This window comes from Panthera tigris, chromosome A1, assembly GCF_018350195.1.
Source record: "Panthera tigris isolate Pti1 chromosome A1, P.tigris_Pti1_mat1.1, whole genome shotgun sequence".
Classification (NCBI taxonomy): Eukaryota; Metazoa; Chordata; class Mammalia; order Carnivora; family Felidae; genus Panthera; species Panthera tigris.
Genome location: NC_056660.1, coordinates 163526855 through 163550366, shown reverse-complemented (window position 1 = coordinate 163550366; position 23512 = coordinate 163526855). Strand labels below are relative to the sequence as shown.

Sequence of the window (23512 nt, the reverse complement as noted above, 5' to 3'; positions counted from 1 at the left end):
AATTAATAACCTACACAGCTTTTCCACAGGTACATGTATGGCTTTATTTATTATTCTTAAACTATTAAAAGAATCAAAGACTTCATTAGCAGCAGTACTAAGGCCACCACACCTGTTATTACTGCAATTAGAATTAAGCTGACCCTTTGAGTGCTTACTACATTCCATACATTCTGCTAAATGAAATGAATTTATATATCAAGCTCAACCAGCCAGACATTGCACAAATGAAGACAAAACCTACGCCAACTCTCCTCAAAACTCCTCATGGCTGTATTACACTAGATTCACTGACCACTGTAGGGAACCCCTGGACGAGATGAACTATCGGTAGGCAGTTCTATCGCATCTGTGTACTGTGAACTCAGACCAAAGAGTGAAAAATTGCTCTAACCCATGATCCCACCAAGCGCCCTTTTCCAGTTTGAATATTCTGTGTCTCTGATTCCATATTTGAAAAGTGAAGTTTATGTAGCTTACCCATAGCTCCCTCAAATGCCTTAAGTATCCATTAAGTCACTGCTCCAAAGCAATAAAAAACCCAACTTCTGAGAATTAACTATATGAACATAAGGTAATGAAGCCAACTCAATTATCCATGGTAAAAGATGACAAGGCAAAGCAAGACTAAATTGAATATGCAGGTGTCCCAAAACCATATTTTTGCCATTCACCTAAGCTCTTAACTAGCGCTAATAAGCTGCAGAAGAGATAGATTTGAATTTTATCACTTTCTCTCTCCACCCCCTACTTTGGTCTGGTTCAAGTCCTAACGGGCAGTCAACCACCCTTTAAAAGGCAGGAAAAGCAAAGGCTGGACTTTGCAATCAATAGAGTGGATAATTACCCCCTGAGTAATTGAGAGTTAACGGTCTTATATTAACTTCACCCCATTACTCCCAGAATATGAACAAGCCAGAGCAAGTTGGACATGAATACGAGAGAGCAGACGAAAAAAAGAAGGGTGGCAAAAGAACTGGGATATTTGCCTTGGGGTTATCATATGATGTGAACTGTAATGACACAAAGCCAGATAACAACGGCAGCCTAGCAGAGTGACTCCAAACATGACAAGATGGTCCACAAGAGCTGTAAGAGAGTTGTTTCCCCTTAGCACCAAATTATTTTTCTCTTTTCTTCCTACAACAAAAGACTCACTCTAGGCTTTGGCTGTGTTCCCAAAAGATTGGGTAATTAAGCAGGTAAGATTTCCAAGGAGAAATAAATATTTTTCAGTTACTAGACACTGTCATTGGGCTTTGATTCAAATGTGCATAATTTTTGAACAGGAAACATAATGAAAGGAATGTTTCACAAATTAATATAAAGCCCAAAGGCATACCTGGCACTCTCTTACATGAAATCATTGTCTTTCATAAGCCAGGAATGTCGACCAAGTATCTTTCTTGGAAAACGCTTTCTCCTTGTAATATTAGCACTGGTTTTACAGAAGGAAAGCTCAACTTCAAGAAAACTGCTCATAAAATACGACCTGAGCCTGTTTTTTCTAGGTTTGATGGCATTTTAAATTAGAAGGACATTGGTTTCAGCATTATCAGGAAAAACAGTGCCTCTTCCTCAGAAGTTGAAAAGCTAAAGAGAAGGGTTAAATGACCTGCATAATTTTACAGAGTGACTAATTCAAATTAGAGGTTTGGATGTAGAGCACTGGGCTCTAGGCCCAGAACCCCAAACTACTATTTTCTAAAAATAATGTGAAACTCTGAAAGGTAAAATGGCTTAAGAAGCTGAAGAAATTTCCCCAAAGTATAATTTCAACCGTGTAAGTGGGAAATAGTCAAGCACAGGTTGAATGACAATTTTAGAGTGTTGAAAAATGCCCGAGTCATCACTGGGGAGATGGAACAACTTGTTTCCCTTATAGTGGTGAGAGGTTTAGGATAATCGTTCCACACTCTGTCTGTTCTTCCAACAGCAACGAGTAAGATAATGGTTTAACAATGTGATGGAGAATATCCTTAACTAAATCACATTTTCTATGAACGTGACCTTGGAAATTTAAAGTATTATGCTAAAATATATTTATGAATCTCATTTTATGCAAAACATAAAATAACACAAATATCGAAAAATTAAACATACCAAGAATTGCCTAATTTCTAAAACGATGGTGACTGAAATTTAAATTACAAATTCCATTGAATTGGTAAATATTCCTATTATCTGAGCAACACATTTTGTGTGCTTAAACACTTCTATGAATGATTTGTCTGCATATCATACCATTATTATAATGTTCACCCTCAATGTAATATAAAGTTTTTTATAGTCTTTTTATTTTTCAAGCGATTAAGTCATATTATTCGCTTTCAAGCGAAAGTCACCATTTTTCAAGCCATAATGGTGCTTGGTGGTAGGGGAAAGAATCTGGAAATCAATAATTTGGTGGTAAAATTTAGAGGCAATCAAATGTTAAGATAAAGACTGTGCCTGTTATCAACTCATTGTCTGTTGGCTCCAAATACATTTTTCATTGCCTGCGCAATAAAATAAAATTAAAAAAAAAAAATAGAAGAACACTTAAAGTGTCTTTTTTTCCTTTCCTTGCTGGAATGATGTTAAGCTTTGTCAAGAGGGTGCTAGAAGGACATTGCATGAGAAAAGCGTTTTCCTGGCTGGTTGAGGTGTGCTTCTGGACAGGTTCCCACACTGCAGGCGGCTTCTTTTAGTACCAAGCACCAGCACCCAGAGCACAGCAGTTTCCAAAGCACCTGGCTCAGGCAGTCTCATAGTTGAGGACCTTCTGGAGAGCCACCTCATGGTGAAGAGATTTCCCTAGCACTCTCACAGGTGGGTTTCTGGCAAGCTCTAGAGGGCAGATCGCTAGCAAGTTCTAGCAGTGCAACAGTGCAATGATTTTTCTGCCATCTAGTCAGCCTCAGCTCTGCCATCTCCGTCAAAGGCTGCCTCTCAGTCATAGAGAGGCAACTCCTCCTTGTGTGCTGTGTTTCAGCCCTAAGTATTGGTGCCACTCTGTCTCTAGTAATACTAGAATCTTTAGAATCCTAGCTACCAAATCCTACTAACTACAATCTATACTGAGTAATTCTTTAACACAACTTTCCTTGTTCAAATCATTTCACAGGTTCTGTCTTCTGAATGGACACTGACTGATACAAACTAAGACTGAGTGACTCTCATTCTCCATAACGTTACTATCAGAGAGATTACTGTGAATATTTTAGAGAAAATAAAAAGAATATTTGAAATATGCTAGTAACTTGAATATTTATGCATTCAAAGGAGGCAGCCACTGTTTACATTTATTCTTCTAAGAAAATTTTCTTGAAATACGATAACTTTGAATTATGCTTAATTTTGGGGAACTCATCCCTTATATGTGGCTGTCTTACGTACAAACACATAAGCTCTCTAAAATGTTGTCAATGTTTTATGCCAGCCAATAGTTCACTAAATGTTGAGTCTGCAATTTATGTGTAAATATAATTCTTTGTAACTGCAAATATGAAACCACACACTGACCACAATTACAGAATGTTTAAAAATATTTTGAAACTGAAATGAGGTATGACTTTGTTCTCCAAGCGACATTCTTTTATGCATTTTCTACCAGTACTTGCATCATGTTGATCCTGTCTGCTCAGTCAAGTATCTTTTCCTTTACACTGAAAAGCAGTCACAGGGGGAATAAACTCCTAGGCAGAATGGATCAGCATCCAGCTTGAAAACCATTGTGAATATTTATAGAGCATTTGAGCATTATTAGCTGAATCTTTTCCTCAAAGCACTGTTTTTTTAATATGTGACCAGAATGATAACTGAGAAAAGAAAATTCTGTGTGTGTACGTGGTATGTGTGTATATGCGCACATATGATCAAGTGCTCACATTTGTGTAACTTTCCCACTGACATTTTTCCTGTGGCATTTTTATCATCCTCCTCAAACCCAATTCTGTCTCAGTATCTTTCCTTTTACGTATCTTGCAAAGTCTATGACCAGACCTTCTTTCTCTTGAAACAATGAAAAACAGAAGCAAAGTTCACTTTATCAAAGCAATGCAGGCTCATTCAACAGAAATCAAGATATAAAAGTCTATAACTAATACCCATAATTCTTCTAACTTATCCAGAGTCAACTTCTGTTACCACCTTGTATACACATACATATGTATGGACATTCACATATACAAGTCATGTTCTTCAGGATATTTTTCTAAATATGCAATATATGTATTGATTGTTTTCTAACAGATTTTTTCAACTAGTACACTTATATAATATATTACATTTCAGTACTACAACATTTTAATATTGAAAGAGCACAAGGTAAAATTAAATGACTAATAAGAAGAATATGAAACAACAAAGAATAAGAAAAGTCTGAAAAAACCCTGGAAGTAGGAATATTTATTTTCTAACAAAGCATTGTGTTGACCAAACAAAATGATTTTGTCTAAGTCCCCTTTAATGGGAGAAAAATAGCATTGTTTATAATAATTAGAATTATTGAAATGCAACCAAGAATGCATGAAGTATGTTTGGAGATATCAGAAATAGCAGTCAGGTCAAAGGTTTAAGGTTCAAAGGACTGAGATCTACAGTAGGAAACATCAAAGCAGATAGGTCCAGTTGACTCTCACTGAATTTTATATCTTACTTCAATGCCAGAAAAGAAAGAGCTGATAAAGCTCTCTCAAAGTCAGTTAAGAAACATCACTTTCCTTCGTTCACAGAGTGGTCATAATGAACTTTACCAAAAAAGTAACTTAGTGAATTATAAGTTTGTCATAGGATCAATATATATTTTCTGAGGTTGTATGTGTGTGTATGTCTAACTTTTAGGAAAAAGGCACTGTCTCAAATATCTCAAGTAAAGGCTGTTCCTTATTATACAATCTTATCTCAGAAAAGTACCTTAACTAATGTGTAAATTCCAGGATAGATTTTTTTCCCTTCTGCCAAGAAAACTAAAAGGATCAGATTTGTGTCAGCATTATTTAGCAATGAGATGACATTCTACATTATTCCAACCTCACAGAATAAAGAATTTCTTAGTTTGTAATGGTTTATTTTTGATGTTGAACAAGTCACTTCTAGACATATGTAACTCAATTTAATAAATGTTCTTAAAACATTATGTTGCCATCAATAAATATAACCTTCTATCAAAATTAAATTATTGACTTAAGAGCAATAAATCAACTTTATACTAAAGAAAAAAAATTTACCTTACTAAAACTTTAGCCAGAAATAAAAAAACACAACACTTTTCATATCTTTCACTCACAAGAAATTTCCAATATGATTCCAAAAGGATTTCAATATAAAAGAATTTTCATTCTATCTTTTAGTACTAATGTATTGCTACTGGTTGTATTTCCAATCTAAGAAGATGATCTAAAGAATCACATATGGGGAAGTTCAGTTCTTTAAAGATGAAGCTAGAAAAGTTCCCAGATGATAGTAAGTTATTCTGAGGTTTAGAATGATCAAGTAGACAAAGAAGAACCAATAATTAAACTTATTCCCCATGGATAGACTGTTCCCCTAGGCATGTATATATACATACGGTTACTACTGCCTGGCTACTTTAGAAGGCATGAGGTCATTACAAGTAATCTTACAATATCCTGACATTTATACTTGGCAATTTCAAATGCCCTACCAAAATATACGTATCATGATTTAGGAAATCTTCAGAGTCAATAGAAAAATGGAGTTTTACTTTGGCAATTGAATACCTATTACTGTGTATACATTCAACATGCACAAATAAGATCTCTACTCTTTAGGAATTAACATGTAATCCAGAGGAGAAGACATAAATATGAAAATTACAAAAGAGACAGCATTCACAAAGTAAAATCCCTAACCATGTATATTTACTCAACTATGGTTTCAACTCTAGCCATTAATGTATTCTTGAATTGCCAGATCCAAAATTCTTCATATTCAATGAACTTTCTCAGTAACCAAGTACAATGTTTTGCTGGTTTAGGCAGAAAAAGTTCATCAGTAATTTCAGACTGTTTTCCTACTGTAACCAAAATGTTGACTGTTATAAAACCCAAACCTTAGATATTATAATATCTCCTTCATCTACCTTACAAACTATTGTTGAGATTAAATTATTAAACAAGATGAACACTACAGATCATCACACACTCAATTATAAATAACTGAAATTGTGAATCCTGTGAACAAATGTGGGAACTTACACAAGAGGTTAAATATCTGATGTATAAACTCAAGAGAACAGCTTCAGTAAATACTTACAGAGTAGATTCAGTAAATACTTACAGAGTAATATTACAGAGTAATACTTACAGACTGTAAGTAATACTTACAGTCCTTATAGAGGACTTACAAGTCTTCCAGAGCTATTTTAAATGGTGGGAGGTAGATTACTTCATTTTTATACTTCACAAAGACACAAAAAAATCATAGAGTCACAGTGATTCTCAAGTCTCACTGATATTAAAAATAGAGCTAATTGAGGGTTAAATATTAATAGTTATTCATCTATTTCTCTAGTATGTAGTCAAATCTTTTTTCAACATAAACAAAAGTTGTAGACTACATACCATATTGGCTCTAAAAGTTGAAGACAATAGTTTATAAGCACCCTTAAAATGTGCTTTGTAATTAGGAAAAGTTGGATTCCAAACTTTCCAAAGTTTGGGAAATTTCTATTTGGTTCTTAAGTGTCCTGTGAGTTTACCTTCACTGCTTCTCAAAGAAAAGCACCAGACTTTTCCCACTTCAGAAGCCTGACTTCCCCATGATACATTTTGAATTGAACCATGGTTGACAGTTTTATTACAAATATGTTGCACTTGTAATTGTTACACCAAAGGAAATGATTGAAAAAATTTGCAAAGTTATAAAATTGGACTTCGGTTCTGCGGAGAATGAAGAAATAAATGTTAGTTTTAAAAAATAATATCCTCAGAGATGTATATATCAAGACAAAAGGATTCAAATTTGATTTATTATTCACTTTGGGCATAGCACTTTCTGATCCGGAAAAAAAAAAGACTGTCTGAAATTATTCCACTTTACATAAGTGGTGACAAATCACTACTTATAGATTTCTTTCCAAAAGCCTCACTGTCCATGGCATAAAAATTGCTCGAAAGGGTTCCGTGTGTTGCTATTTTAACATCTCCCACCACACTATACAAATGCCAGTCTGACCAGTCTGCCTTTAGGGCTTTCAGAAGCAGCTTTCTTTAAAGGTTACAGGGGATGTTATGTCTTCTAAGAATGTCAGCTCTCTTGACAGTTCTCCATGATATCAACATGGTTGATACTAAAATTTAGGTAAACGGATGTAATTTAAAAGGGGATTCTATTCATGAGTCCATTTTTATGTTTGCTAATTATTTCACACATCAGTTTTATTTTTAACAAAAGACATCCTGTTATATTTTCATAGCTTTTAGCTTTAATTATTTCATTTTTACTTTTAATTAGGTAAACCCATACTTTTAGACCTTTTCAGACCTCTAGACCCTTAGACGCTGGAGGGGAGGTGTTTTCTTTTAGAAACAGTACTTCGTTCCACCTAGGGAAATCAACTTTGTCACACTCTTCATTAAAAATCCTCATGTACAAAAGGATAAAACTATAAAATGTCTATAATACACTTACAGGCAGAATGGATTTGAGCTTATAACATTTAAAAATTATTTTGGTGTTATTTCAACTTTAAAAAGCTAAAAAATATATCATAGACTTTAGTGTCTTCTTCCACAACTCAAAAATTAACTCACTTAAGAAAAATACGTGTGACAAACGTCTAGATCATCAGCTGAGCTAATTACTACATCTTTCTGAATTAAAAGAAAAGTTGCATATAAATTCAGTTTGCACAAAAACAGAATTCTAATGCAAATATTCACCATTCTATTCTATGAAAGGTTTACTTTCAATACCTGAGTAACAGCTCACAGACTAAGCTAATTAATGTTCTAAATTTCATCAAATATGCATTAATATGTTCTCCCTCCTGACTTCCTCAATTTGGAGATTATTACAAATTAGTTATTTTTTTCCTATTAGGAAAACAAACTGAATTGTTACTACCTTGAACATTTTGAGTAAGAAATGGATGGCAGTTTGGTAATGCATTTGACAATGATTTAATGTGAACCAACAGTATACCTTACGAACTCAAAATGTAACCTGCAAAGATGCAGAGAAAACACATCATGTAAAAGTTGACAATGTTGCTAAAAATAAATATCTAGCAGAAGTAGTATTAACATCACAAAAAAATCAAATGATCCTATAACCAAAGTTTACTTCAGGCAAAACTGAAGGCAAAATAATAAAATACCAAGGTTTCAAAGATTTATAAACCAAATTGAAATAAAAGCATAACTTAAGCTTATTAATTCTATCACATGAGCTCTGTGTCAAATTACACTTATGGTTCATAAGAATCGGGAAATAAAGTTGGATTGCTCCTGTCCAACACTACTGTAGGGTAGTAGCCTCACTGGATCCCCGCACTTCCCCCCAAAAAACACATCCTGGGCTTACCACTGTGCCTCATACTGAGCAATTCTTAAAGCATTTTCGAACCATTTCAGGAATGAATTTCCGAGACCTGTAGTCATTCATCTCTGCTATTGGGCAAAGTTTAAGAACCAACATGGATTCTGAGTTGCTGTTTACATAATGGTCTATGTTAACATAGGACTGTTGTTAGACTACATTCCTAATAGCTATGACCTTCCATCCTTAAGTTTATGCAGACAGCTCTGCTAACCTCCTTCAGACTGAGGTGTGATAACCATGGCATATTGCCATCTCACATGCTACCATCACTGTATGTTTACCATCAATACATAATGTTGTCTGAATTGTACATTTCTTTGTAATTTTTGTAATGTTTATTTATTTTTGAGAGAGAGAGAAAGACAGAGCATGAGTGGAGGGAGTGGCAGACAGAGAAGGAGACACAGAATCTGAAGCAGGCTCCAGGCTCTAAGTGGTCAACACAGAACCTGAGGTGGGGCTTGAACCCACAAACCGTGAGATCATGACCTGAGCCAAAGTCAGACACTTAACCAACTAAGACACCTACACTGAACATTTCTAATCAAGGATCTGTTTTATCTTCCACTACTGAGTGCCAGGATTCCATCTGAGTTTATTTGACACTCATCTTACTGGAGGTGTGCAGCTGGAAGCCGTATAGTGACCCTTTCCCACCCTCAGATCCCCACCTCTGCCTATCTGTGACCAAGCTCCAAATCATGTTGCTATTTCTATGGGTTCACCAAACTTGTAGCAATTTCATTAAGGGTTCATTAAAGTAGGTGTTCAGATTTTAATGTTAAAGGTAGCCTATTTCCCTGTTGCAAGTATAAGCCATCCCAACATACTCTACGTTCTAAAAGAAAAAGACAGAAGGAGTGAGGGAGAGAAATAATGAAGGAAGGAAGGAAGGAAGGAAGGAAGGAAGGAAGGAAGGAAGGAAGGAAGAAGGAAGGAAGGAAAGGAGGTAGGGACGGAAGTGGAGAGGAAGATGAAGGAAAGTTCTGCTTTTCACTAACTGGTTGATTATGGGGAAAAAACTTAACCAGCCTGGGTGTCATTTTTTTTTAGTTGTAATGTATAAATCACTGTTTTGTACAATTTTAATTTTTGCAACCATAAATTTAATTAAGTCTGAGGTCAAAGTCCAAAATACTAAACAAAGGCTTGGCTCTTCAGCCCTCTGCTCTCTAACCCCAAAAGAACATAGTACCAATATCCCTGGAATAAGAAAATAATTATATTTAATGACAGCTTACCACATGTGAGACATTCTACTAGGATAGTCACATATACTATCATTTTTCTAGCAAACAAGCTAGGAGTATGGACAGGGAACAGTATGGCGTGTTGGTTTAAAGGCTTGGATGCAAAGTCTGTCTGTAGGGGTTGAAATGTCAAGGCTAACACTTGTTTATATCATTTGGACAAGTTACTTAATTTATCTGTGCCTCAGTTTCTTTATCTGTAAGACAGAAATAATATTACTTTCTTTATGGGCTTAATGATGTAGGCTTTAAATAAGATAAAGTATTCAAGCACATAATAAGCTCTTAAGGCACATCAACCATTCTCACTATCTTCAATTTATCTATTAGGAAAGTGGGGCTCAGAGAATTTAAGTAATAATCTAAATTATACGGCAATCAAAAGAAATAGCTAAAAATCAGTCCTATCTACAGTCCCTAAGTCACACTCCTATGTGCTACATTATGCAGAGGTCAAGGGCAGGCTGCCCCCAAATATGCCACTTTGGCATATTGTTTTAGATAAAAGTTAATTAAGAAACAGCCTGTGCAAGAAGGTCACTGAGACCCTTCTCTGTCCTCATGGAAGCAGGAAATAAATTTCTCAAGTGAAAAGTACCCTCTCTGTGCCAGGAGGCAAAGAGGCATCTTCATCATCAAAGAGAAGAAATTTGGAGCCAAGAATGCTGCATACAAAACCCTTATTACTTTTTACTAATACACTACCTCAGCCCAATTCTGTTTAGAATTCCTTACTAAGTGAATCTTCCAAAGGTAAATTTTCTTTGCCCTGTCAATTCCTCACAGATTTATTGCCTCCTGGTCTTAAAAGTATTAAAGCTACCCTCCTTGGTCATTTCTTTTTTTTTTTTTTTTTTATAAAGCTTATTTATTTATTTATTTTAAGAGAGAGACAGCTACAATGAGCAGGGGAGGGGCAGAGAGAGAGGGAGAGAGAGAATCCCAAGCAGGCTCTGTGCTGTCAGCACAGAGCCCGACATGGGGCTTGATCTCATGAGCCTCTCACTAACCATGAGATCATGACCTGAGCTACAATCCAGAGTAGGACACTTAACCAATTGACGACCCAGGCACCCTTGTCTTGGTCATTTCTTTAGGACTCAATTTCATTATTGAGCCTCCAAATGCACATAATAAAACTGTTTTTTACTCTTGTTAATCTTTCTCATGTTAATTCAATTCTTTTTCCGTCTGGAAGAACCTTGGACTGAGGAAAATTTCTTCCTCTCCTTCAACTAAATGATTTCTTAGATCCTAACCTGGAGAATATTTGTGATCCTGTGATATAAGCATCAAAAGTTAAGTCATCACACTGCTGGTTCTTAATAACCTTAAAATACAAAATGTAACTTCTTTAGTAGTCCTACTAGCATTTTTTAAATCGTTGTTATGTACATATGAAAATAAAAACCTGTTTTTAAAGTTTATTTGTTTGTTTTTTTGGGGGGGAGGGAGGAAGGGAGCAGAGAAAGGACAGAAAGAATCCCAAGCAGCTCCACACTGTCCACTCAAACTCATGAACCATGAAATCATGACCTGAGTCAAAGTCAAGAGTCGGATGCTTAACTCACTGAGCCACCCAGGTGCCCCCACAATAAAAACCTTTTAAAAGTAAAACTATACTACCCTATTGTTGTGCAACTTGTTTATTTGTGTCTTAAGCACCTTTTCATGTCAGAACTTACAGAACTACTTCTTTTCTTTTTTCTTAACTGATTCATATTCTTAAATCATATCATGCCCCATAATAATTTTTAATTATTCTTGGTCATTAGATTTTCTTCCAGATTTGGGGTGGGCTTGTTTTGTTTTGTCTGTTACTAAAATCATCTTGAAATAAATACTCATTTACAAAAATCCTTGTGCACTGGCACAACTATAGTTATAAAAATTTCTAACATTGACTTCTGTTAAGTTTCTCATGATCCACATAAGAGTGAAAACATATGGTATCTGTCTTTCTCTGTATGATTTATTTCACTTACCATAACACTCTCCAATTCCATCCGTGTTGCTACAAAAGGCCATATTTCATTCTTTCTCATGGCCAAGCAGTATTCCATTGTATATATAAACCACAACTTTTTTATCCGTTCATCAGTTGATGGACATTTAGGCTCTTTCTATAATTTGGCTATTGTTGAAAGTGCTGCTATAAATATTGGGGTACCCCTATGCATTAGCACTCCTATCCCTTGGGGAAATTCCTAACAGAAGACCATGGGGGAGGGGAAGGAGAAAAAAAAAGTTACAGAGAGGGAAGGAGGCAAACCATAAGAGACTCTTAAAAACTGAGAATAAACTGAGGGTTGATGGGGGTGGGAGAGAGGGGAAAGTGGGTGATGGGCACTGAGGAGGACACCTGTTGGGATGAGCACTGGGTGTTGTATGGAAACCAATTTGACAATAAATTTCGTATTAAATAAATAAATAAATAAATAAATAAATAAAACAAAAGAATTTCTAACATTGATATCATGACATCACTATGTAAAAAGATGTGTGCATTTTATATTGTGTTAGAAACTGCCAAATTGCCCTTCATAAAGTTATACCAATTCACATGTTCACCAACAGTGCATGAGTATCTATTCCCTGTCTTTCTTGATGCATTTTTTTTTTAAAAAAAACAACATAATTTAAGAAAATTCTAACCAAGGGCACCTGGGTGGCTCAGTCTGTTAAGAATCCAACTCTTGATTTCAGCTCAGGTCATGATTTCATGGGTTTGTGAGTCTGAGACCCATATCAGGCTCTGTGTAGACAGTGCAGAGATTGCTTGGGATTTTCTCTCTCCCCCTTTCCCTCTGTTCCCCCCTACCCGCTTATGCATGCTCTTTCTCTCTCAAAATAAATAAATAAACTTTAAAAAATTTTTTAAAAAGACAGTTCAAACCATATCTACAAGTACATTATACTGATTGGTTTCTTATTTATTTGTACTGTACATTTAAACAGATATGAGGTAGCTTATAATATTAACATACATATAAATGAGACTCTTCAACTTAAAATATAAATATTTATCCACACCAATAAAAAGAAGAACAAATATATCAGAAAGTTTGGAAGGATTTAATACTGAATGCCTGGAACTATTCTAGACAACAGCAACATGATAGAGAATAAAACAGACAAGTCCCTGTTTTGCTTATATTTTCATAGAATAAATACAAATAAATAAATTAAAATGTAAAATAGGATTTCAGCTAGTAAGTAAGGCTATCATTAAATAAAACAGTATAACAGTGGGTAGGTTTACTTTAACACAGATCAATTTTAAACAGAGAGATCAGAGGACTACACTTCTATACCATAAGATGATTCTAGTGAAAGCAATCAGGTTTTTAATTACCAACTGGAAGAAAAACTATTCCATTCCCAATGGAGAGATGAGCTGCTTGGCAGACCCATGTCTTTGGTAAAAGGGGAAACAGGCAGAGGGATGTAGTTGGCTTACGGTAAATCAATCATTACATGTAAAAAAAATGTTCACACCTCCAGATGATGTTTGTCCTGTCATTTTCCACAATTGATGAGAATCACTGATGCCTAATCATTTACCATATGCTGTGAGGAAACAGAGGGAATTAAATCTCATATCCAACAAAGGTCAATAGAAAGTCAAAAGAGTAGAAAACAACCAGATATACTTTACTTCCATAACTGGCTAATACAAAGAATTCCCCCATCTTTCAATGAAATTGTTTTCCAGCTTCTCAGAAGACCTCCACGTTTTCATTCCAAAGTAAAGATATGAAAGTTAAGTATGATTTCCTGAAAGTCAGTGATGAGTCAAGACAACCAGGGTATTTATGAGTCTCTTATACTGTCATACTTGAAACTGTAGAATGTTAAGCAGACTATTCATTCACTAGAGAAATACTCCCAGTCATCCCAGGTTTGTTTACAACAACAGACAAAGAAGAGACATCGCTCATAGATCAGCATGTCATAAAACAGAGACAGCTCACTGCCAAGGGCAAATTGAGAACTCTGAATGAAGAAAAGACTCTGTGCCCACAGAGCACCCAGACACAGAAATTCAAGTGACATGATAAGGGTGTCAAAGTTATAACTGCCATCTATAGTACAAGAAAGCTTATAAAAAGAAATTTAATTCCACTGTTGTAATTAGAAATTAATGGAAAAATCTCAGCAAAACCTTCAGAGTGAACTACAGCTCAGGGGGATCCACCTGAAATAGTTTACCAAATTAATGATCAATTGTCACAGGACCTATGAAAGCAACAACAGACAAGATTTTTAAATTATGTATGTACAATTCCGTGATGATAAATTTAAAAATGTCAATGAGACATACACCTTTCTGGGAAAACAGTTACAAAATCTAGCTCAAATAGAAGTAGAAAACCTAAAAAAAAAACTAAAGGCCATAGGGGGGAAAAATGGAATTATGAAAAAAATTACAAAATGTCTCAAAAGAAAGTTTAATCAGTAACTTCTTTCATGTTCCCAAGGAAAAGATAATTGGTATATACATCATTAAAGAAAGAAGCTAGGAAAAAGCGACTTTGGATGGAAGAATCTTAAGAGAGTTTACTGATGGTCTGATAAAACTCCCTCATCAGAATCAGTGTGAAGGAATGCCTTTCCTTAAAACTTTGTTGCCAGCAATATTGCCTTTTTCCTGGTTCCTTCTTGATTCCTTTCTAATCAGAATGGACATTAATGGAAGGAGTGGTGGGAGGAGAAGTTTTTGATGTTATGTTTCTTCAGAGACTTGGGCCTTGCTCTTTGATGTTCCAGGATGTATACTAACAGTATCAAGTCCCTGATTCTAACTTTGAAGAGCCTTATTTACCTAAATGTTACCTGTGGGAAGAATTTGGGAAATAACTTTCTAAAGCAATTAGTTTGGTACAACTCAAAGAACAAAGGAACAACAGCAAAGACATTATGCAAATGTGTGGCTTTTCAAAACTATACTGCCTGGAAAAAAGCATGGTCAGATGCCTCACAGAGAGTGGCTTAAAAAGTTTGAACGTGTCCTGCTATTCTATATTCATTTACATTCTGTGTTAATATTAAACTTCACTTTGATTAATATTATACATTTGACCCATAAAACTAACCTTAAAGGAAATTCACTTATGAATACAGATATGAATATTTCTAAATGAGATACAAGCATATTGAATTCAACAGTACATCTACCATGACCAAGTCTGTTTTAATTCAGGAATCCAAATCATAGGAAATATTTTTTAACAGCAATATGTTCAAATAAGAAAACACTTTTCATAACCTCAATAGACTCCACAAAGATACGTGATAATATTCAGTACTAAATTTTGAGACATATTTTAAGAAATGAACAAGTCACCACTCTATCTCTTAAAGTCAGACCAAAATCATTTTAGTGATCAAAATACTGAATTTCCTAACATTATTTAACATTTTTCTAAATGTTCTAACAAATACACAAAGATGTGAAACAGGAAGAAAAATAGAGCAGTTAGAAAGGAGGAAAACAATATTCTCATTGGTATAATTCTGTATTGAGAAAACTCCAAATAATCTACCATAATATTTTATAGTTAATAATGGCATTAAGTAGTGTAGCCTCTTATAAGAAAAAATAATAAAAGCAAATAATTTAAATTAGCTTCTATGAAATATAATAAAAAATTCCTTTCAGATAGCAAGCAAAATTTAGGTAGGATCTTCATGAAAGACATATAAAATTTTAAGATTTGAGTAATTCAGAAACCATTTCATTATTATAAATCAGAAAATTGATATATTTAGGAGAACACATTCTTTCAAACTCATATAGAGATTTAATGCTATTGCCTACAAGATTTAGATGGACTGTTTTCGAAGTTAGCATAGTGATTCTCAAGCTTACATATAGGAATTAACATGGTCAATAGTTAATATATCTTTGACAAAGAAAAATAATGGAGAAAAATTTGTTATGCTAAACATAAAAGTGAATTAAAAATCTACAATAATAAGATAGTGTGATAGTGGCAAGAAAATTTACAGACATAAAGAAAACCACAGATACCCTGAAATAGACCTCAATATACAAAAGAATTTAATATGTGATATAAAGGATCATGGATACCAATAACAAAGGAGTAAATTATTCAATAGATGATATGAAATAATTATTTTTTTAAGAAGTCAGGTTTATACTTCCTAGCATACTTCAATACAAATCTCAGATGATTCTAATTAAAGAAAAAAAGTGTATCAAAAAAATAAAGATATTATTATAGAACTGATTCAGAAATAGCAAGAACTTAAAAAATAGTAAATAGCTCAGAAAAGTGTTACAGCAAATTCTCGGCGCCCAGGAAGAGACAAGCAACACACACTCGAGGAATCAGAAGACACTGTTTATTGGCGGAGCAGCGAGCCTTGGCACTGGCCTTATTTAATGCCTGGATAGCTTCTGGGTACTTGGAAACTTTCTATTGGCCGCATGGTGGCGGGGCGGGGGAATATTGGTTGTGCTGCGCAGGCAGTTGGCTGATGCAAGAGGCAAGCAAGATTATAGAAGCCAAAGGCATGCAACGGAGGTATCCGGCCTTGGACATCTGGCTGGCCGTTTTTTATATATGCTTTTGCTGGCTTTGCTTCTCAAAGGAATAGAAATATATTTATGTGTATATGTCTTTAACAGCATGTGTGTCAAAAATTGAAAATGAATTAGAAAGCCAAATAAAATTTGGAAAAATGTGTCACACATAGTAACTTTTATGTGATTTAGAAACATCAAACTAATGTCATTCCAACAGGGCTTTTCATGTATAGGGAGAAGAGCAAAAGGGACACCTGGGTGGCTTGGTCATTTAACCGTCCTACTTCAGTTCAGGTCATGATCTCATGGTTTGTGGGTTCAAGCGCTATATTGGGCTCTCTGCTCTGTCTCCCTCTCTCTGCCCCTCACCCCCCTCTCTCTCAAAAATAAATACACATTAAAAACCAAAAAGGAAGAAGAGCAAAAACACAAGTCGGTTTTCTGCCATTATGCTTAGAAGCATAAGAAACAGCCCAGAAACCAGAAATTCATGTTCATTAGGCTCAACTGTCTGACTCCTGATGTGGCCAGTTTCATATTTACCTACCTTCCATATGCGAATCTTTTTTCAGAAAAACACCTAAAGAGGCAACAAATAACCAAAATGAAGGGAATTTAAAAATGCAAATGGAAGAATTACTATTTTTGTTAATGATTTTAATTATTTTGGTTATTCTGCTTCCAGATTAAGAAAAGCAAAACAATGTGGTGACTCATCAGAGAGAGAGAGACAGAGAGAGACAGAGAGAGAGAGAGAGAGAGAGAGGTGATAGACTTTGAATTTCCAATGCAATTAATGAAAAATACATTGAGAGGAAGGAAAAATAATTCTTCCTCTACCCTTCTAGATTCTTGGCTGACACCCCTCTGTATTACAAGAGAGATTAACATGAGAAAAACAAACAGAAGTTTAATATCATATGTATCTCCTATATATATCAGAAATACGCAGGAAAACTGAGTAACTCCCCAAAATGGCCAAAGCTACCACCTTACATACCCTTTCCAGCTAAAGACAAAAGAAGATGTGTGTGGGAGGGAAACCAATTGTGGGAGGTTATCAGGCAAAGCAGAGTAAATAAAGGTCAGGTTGTTTGCAGATTTAAGCCAGTTGCCTGCTCCACTGATGACGGTAGATTTAGCCATCCTCCTCCTTCTGATACAGAGAGAGAGACACCCTTACAAATGGAGATTTAAATGTCTCTTACAAAAGGTTAACTTCTACTCGGTTTTCAGAGCTTCTACCCTGTGTCTGCTGTTTCTTAAAAATAACCCTCTCACGATAATCCTTATGCCAAAGAAACATTTTGGAGTGGCAAATTCTGCTCCCTTTCCATATTAAGGATAGATGACTAACAGCAAGAGACCATTTAATGCTACATATAATTTTTAGGAGTTGAGTTTCCCAAATTCTATTCCCACCTCCCACGATGTCATCTCTCAGGTCATATAAGCACTACCTCCAAGTAAGACACATTCCTTACCATCCTTTTCTCTCCTTTCTTTCACCAATGTATCATCCCCTGCCTCTTGTTCACTCAAGTCCTTGCTCATAACTGGCTGTCTTACGTAATAAACTAAATTCCCCCAAAGCGCAAATAGACACAATAGGGCCATGTACCCTATTTTAGAGGATAAAACATGACTGCGCCTTTACTACCTGTATAGGCTGAAAATGTGGTCACCAAAAACAATTTCAATAAATAAACATCCTTTTAAACATATGTGTGTAGATGTGTGTGTGCGTGGACAGTTGCATTTTTGTTTTGCACAGAAGCACAACGTGCAAAATAATTCTCTTTGGGGATAATGCATGCCACAGTCATGGGCAACTTTAAATTTCTGTGGTTAAATGAAATTTCAAAAATTCTGTCCAAGTTTGATGTAAAGGGCTTACTGATCTAGGTCCTTTGAGAAGTAAAACTTTTCAAAAATACAAAGCAGGAAATTGTGATCACTAAGCAGAGTTACCACTGTGATGTTCCCTGTGTATGGCTTATTCAGAGCCCTACAAAAAAGAACACAAGGTAAGCTAGGGGCTTCTGAAGCTCCAGCCCCATGCTTCTTCAAGGCTGCAATCCTGTGAGCTATTCTTGCAATGGCGTTTGATGTAAAATAGTGAAAACATCAGATTATCCTAAGAATACCGGTTTAAAAGGAGGAATTTCTGGGATTGCTTTTTTTCTGCTGTGACCCAGAAAGACCCACCAATCCACAGGCAAGCAAATTGCGAGTGTGACAGGACCAGCACAAATTGCTCAGTTATAATGAAGGACTGGAGCCACCTGTTCCACAGCAGGGATAAATCACAGTCCCTCTTTCTATAAGGCAGGGATCTGCTAGGGAAGGGAAACTGAATATGGGGAAGATTCTAGAGCCAATTTGCTATTCCAGTACTCTTGGGTTCCTTTTTTTTTTACTAAAGAACAGGGAAAGAATTCTTTTCTACCACTAATTACTCATAACTACCCATAAAAAAAAAATGTGTCCATAAATACCATTTTTGAAATATAGATGTTCTGATGAAAGGTCTGGCCTACATTAGCTCAATTAATTTACACATGTGTTCTCTCCTAGCGCTGTGGGCAACATAACGTCTTCATCATCACCCCTGAAAGTTTTCCAATTTAATCTCACTCAATTACAATCACTGCCTTGGGTTATTCATTCTAATGTAGTTTGCATTCTGTCCACAATGCTCCCAGTCACCTGGTCTCCACTCACCCATAATATGCTGGTTTCATTACTCCAACAGCCATCTCCTGGACTTTTCTTTAATAGTCACAGCAAACAAAGTGAAAACTGAGTATTGCTTTCTGTCCGCCCTTGGGATGTGACCGCTGAATGCTGCTTCACATCTCTGGGAGGCAACCAAGCTGCTTGAACTGATTTTTCTAGTCAGCCCTTTGCCCCATGTGGTCTATTTTGATTCTATCAGCTTATGCCGAGGACGGAGGATACATGCCCTTGAGTGAACACCCAATGCCAATTTGAGTCCATTTTCTTCCCTTGTTTTAGCCAAGCGTGGCTCCTGTCTCAGACTCTCATTGCCTTTCCTTCTGCCACCACAGCTGGTTGCTGTCCTAGAGTTTTATCTCCCCCACTGACTAAAGTACAGGATTGATTTCTGCACTGGGAGGAAAGAATTTAATTGGTGAATAACAGTCACTTTTATTCCCTTGCATTCAGCGAATTTACAAGCTATCTCAGTATTTCAAAAAATAGGGCCTTCAGGCAGGAGTAGCATTGGAATCTGAGCATCAGCCATCTATCTACCTCAAGCACTCAGAGCCCAGTGAAGTTCAGTTGTTACTTAGAAAACCTTAATAGGCACCATGGGACCCTAACACAATCTCTCTTTCACACACAGAAGCAGTCTGCCAACTTTCTAAAGAACAAAGACCCAGTACAGCAGCTCAGCTCTCCACTTTCCTTTCAAGCTCTGTTCCTGTTCATCTAATTTTTGTGTATCCCAAATTAAATTACTTAAGGCATATTCCCCACTAAAATTACAACTAAACTAATGCTATAGAAAAGAGAAATATTTGTCGGTCTTTCTCAGAAATTTAGGAATTGAATTAAGTATCAATACTTCTTTTTAAAAGAATATATTGGGGCCCATTGTATCCCAAGATTCAAATAGCAAGCGCAGCCCCTACACTAAGGGGAACAGAGGGAGCCCCTAAATGCTGTGCCTTCCTGCATGAAAATCCACAAGTTATCACCAGGTCATTCGATATGTTGGCTTAGCCACAGGGCCACCTCAGTTCTGTGCTAGAGAACCAAACAATATCAAACTGCCCTGCATGCTGGTATTGAAAAAAGCCAGCTGTGAATACTAACATACAAAAATAAATACAATGTCATAGGACATGGATCCACTGAACGAAGTAACAGAAGGATTTATTTTGTTCCTTTGATATAAGACAGAGAAAACTCACACTGAAAATCACATAGGAGAGAAGGTGAGTAGTATGAATGTGACATAAACTGAATGGGAATCTTGGAACCTGTGAATGGGAATCAAGGATGAATTAATATCTTTATAAACCTAACGGTCTCATTCCTACCCCTCACTTCCACTCTCACCCCCATTCGTATGTAATTTACAAATAATACTAAATTATACATTTGGTATAAAAATTATCCAGAGATGGATTTCCCCCCATAATGACAACTTATATTACTTCTTGAAATTTCAGTTAATAAATTTTCTCTAATATGTTCTTCTGCTGGTGTGCGAGGCATCTGCTAAAAATGCCAACAGGCTATTTGTTATTTCCACATCAACAGAAATAATAATTAAGAGTATGTGAAGATAAGAACGAAGTCACGCAAAGGTGGTAATTTTTATTGTGGTGGCACTCACGTTGTTGTTGTTGCTGTTGTTGTTGTTGTTGCTGTTGTTGTTGTTGTTTTGAGATGTTGTTAAGGATGAAACAGTAAGACAAAATTTTTGGAAGACACTAAGGCTACTCTTAAAAGACAGAAAAGAGACTTTTATAAATAACTAATAATTAATCAACTATGAACGGTTAAGGACAGCCCCCCCCCACCCCAAGAATGTGCACTTTGGCATGTAGATTATTTTGAGCTGAAGGCACTTGAGACCCTGCAGGCTCAAGAGAAACTTTTGTCCCTCACTTAACCACACACAAGAATCTAAATTGAGGATCTTTCTCAGAATTAGGGTTTTTAGCAGAGATAAACTTTATCTGGGTGACCCATCTATACGACAGGGCAAACATCTAATTACCAAATACTGCTCTTCTTATTGCCTAGTTGAGTGCATTCCTCTTAAATCCCAGACCCCTACCCCATCTCCTTAATTCAGAATGACATATACACCTCATTTTGCCTGTCATTGGAATTTCCATGTTTATGTAGATTCCCCATATGTACACCTATTAAATTCTATTTTCTCCTGTTTAGTTGCCTCATGTTCATGTGATTCTTAGTCCAGTTAGAAGGACCTTTGAGGGGACAGGAATTATTGCTTCTCAACAACTGTAATTTAGAACTGTGCTATATGAGCCAAGAGACATGTTACAGGAAAACAGAAACTAGATTCTTGCTTTATTTTGGGGAAGGAGGAAAGGTATTAGGGAAAGCTTGGGAAAAAGGAAGCATTTGAACCATGTCTTTGGTGTTGAGTGGTTTTTTGACAATTGAGTGGTTAGAGTAGGAGGACAGGGCCAGGATTAAATTCTAGTAGGATTAGTAAAGCAGAAAATGGAGAAAGCAGGCAGCATACAGGCTGTATCTGTTTGCTATCAATGTTATTAAGACAACTACTGAATTCTTTTTTTCTGATTTTCTTATAACATAAACTTCTGATAAATAATTTATTCTTCAAAAAGGACCTTTTCACTATAGATTAGCCAGTAGAATATAAAGTTACATTTTTCTAATGAAGATGACAAAACCGAACCAAAAACAAACAAACAAACAAAACCATTAATAGCATTGAGCCACTTCAAATATCCTGAGACAAGTTTAAGCCTTTATCAACTTACAATGGAACTTCCTTTTAAAATTTTGCCAGAGTGGGGCACCTGGGTGGTTCAGTTGGTTGAACTTCAGACTTTGGCTCAGGTCATGATCTCACAGTTCATGGGTTTGAGCCCCATGTTGGGCTCTGTGCTGACAGTTCAGAGCCTGGAGTCTGCTTCCCTCTCTCTGCTCCTTTCCTGCTCATACTCGCTCTATCTCTCTCTCAAAAATAAAGAAACATTAAAAAAAATTTTAAATAAAATACAATTTTGCCAGAGTACAAATAATTGTATCTGTTAAGCAGAAGACACAACAAGAACATTCTAAATTTTATGACATAATTCTGACCAACAGAAATGACAGAATAGTAGAAAAAGAGCAGACTTGTTATGAAGATATAGTTTGGGGCCTGCCAATTAAAAATATGTACTTATGGGCAAAGATTCTACATCTCTGTTTTACCATATGTACAATGAAATAAAAATGATCTATGTAGGGGAGGAAAAATAATTTTTCCTCTACCCTTCAAGTTTCTTCACTGAGATGCCCCCCCCCAATAATATAAGATACATTAACAGGAGAAAAACAAATAGAAGTTTAGTAACACATGTACCTCCAGTATACATGATAGATACCCTGGAAAACTGAGTAACTACCCAAAATGGCCCAAGTTACCACCTTAAATTCCATCTCCAGCTAAAGACAAAAGAAGATGTTGGGGTGGTAGGGGCCAGTTATGGGAGATTATCAAGAAAAGCACAGTAAACAAGGGTAAGGTTGCTATGGAGATTTAAGTCCTTGCCTTCTTCATTAATAGCAGTTGCTAGAGATTTGGAGTCATCCTTCACTTCCTGGTACAGAGAGGGATTTCCCCTATATGTATAAACGTCTCTTACGAAAGGGTAACTTCTACTGTTTTCAGTTTTTCCTGTCTGCTGTTCCCTAAAAATAATCAGCCTAAAATAACTCACGTGCCAAAAAGAAATATTTTGAGGTAGATTCTGCACACCTTCATCTACTTTTCAACGGTGTGCATTGTTCAAAGTACATATCTCATATATTGTTGGCATTATTATTATTGAATATATAAAGTCACTAAGCCACCTAAAGTTCATAATAAACACCTAAAGTTAGTCCAGACTTCAGAAAAACAATTCAAACCATTCAGAGAAAAGATGCATATGTCTTTACAGCCATAGATTCTGAACAGAAATAAACATTTAGAGAAATAGAATACAGCAAAAAATAAATAAATAAATAAATAAATAAATTCTAAGTTTACAATCTTGACTCAATTTGGTCCATATGCCCATGCTATTTTCTTTTGCTGAATTTTCCTTTTTACTTATTCAAATTATATTATTTAACGAATCAGGCAGGAATTGCTTCCGTATGGCTAATCTAATCTTTGCTTTCTTCCCGCATGGAACTGTTATTTTCCTTTATTCATTTTTGCATTGTCTCTCTTTCCTCTTTTTTTTTTCTTTTCCTCTTTTATTATTAGAAACCAGTGGTTTGCTGAAACATTGGAGAAAGCACAGAATGCTGGTAACTAATACTGCACCCTGCTCCTGAAAGATGCCCACTTACAGATGTCACTGAGCCACACAAACATGGATAAGGGTAAGAAAAGTGCATCACAAATACCTCATTTGAGTTTCTCCACTCC

The 23512-nt window shown here is 35.8% G+C and overlaps 1 pseudogene; it reads left to right on the top strand.

Annotated features, from left to right (window-relative positions):
• Positions 1-23512, top strand: part of LOC102964386 — a 66436-nt pseudogene that overhangs the window by 37899 nt on the left and 5025 nt on the right.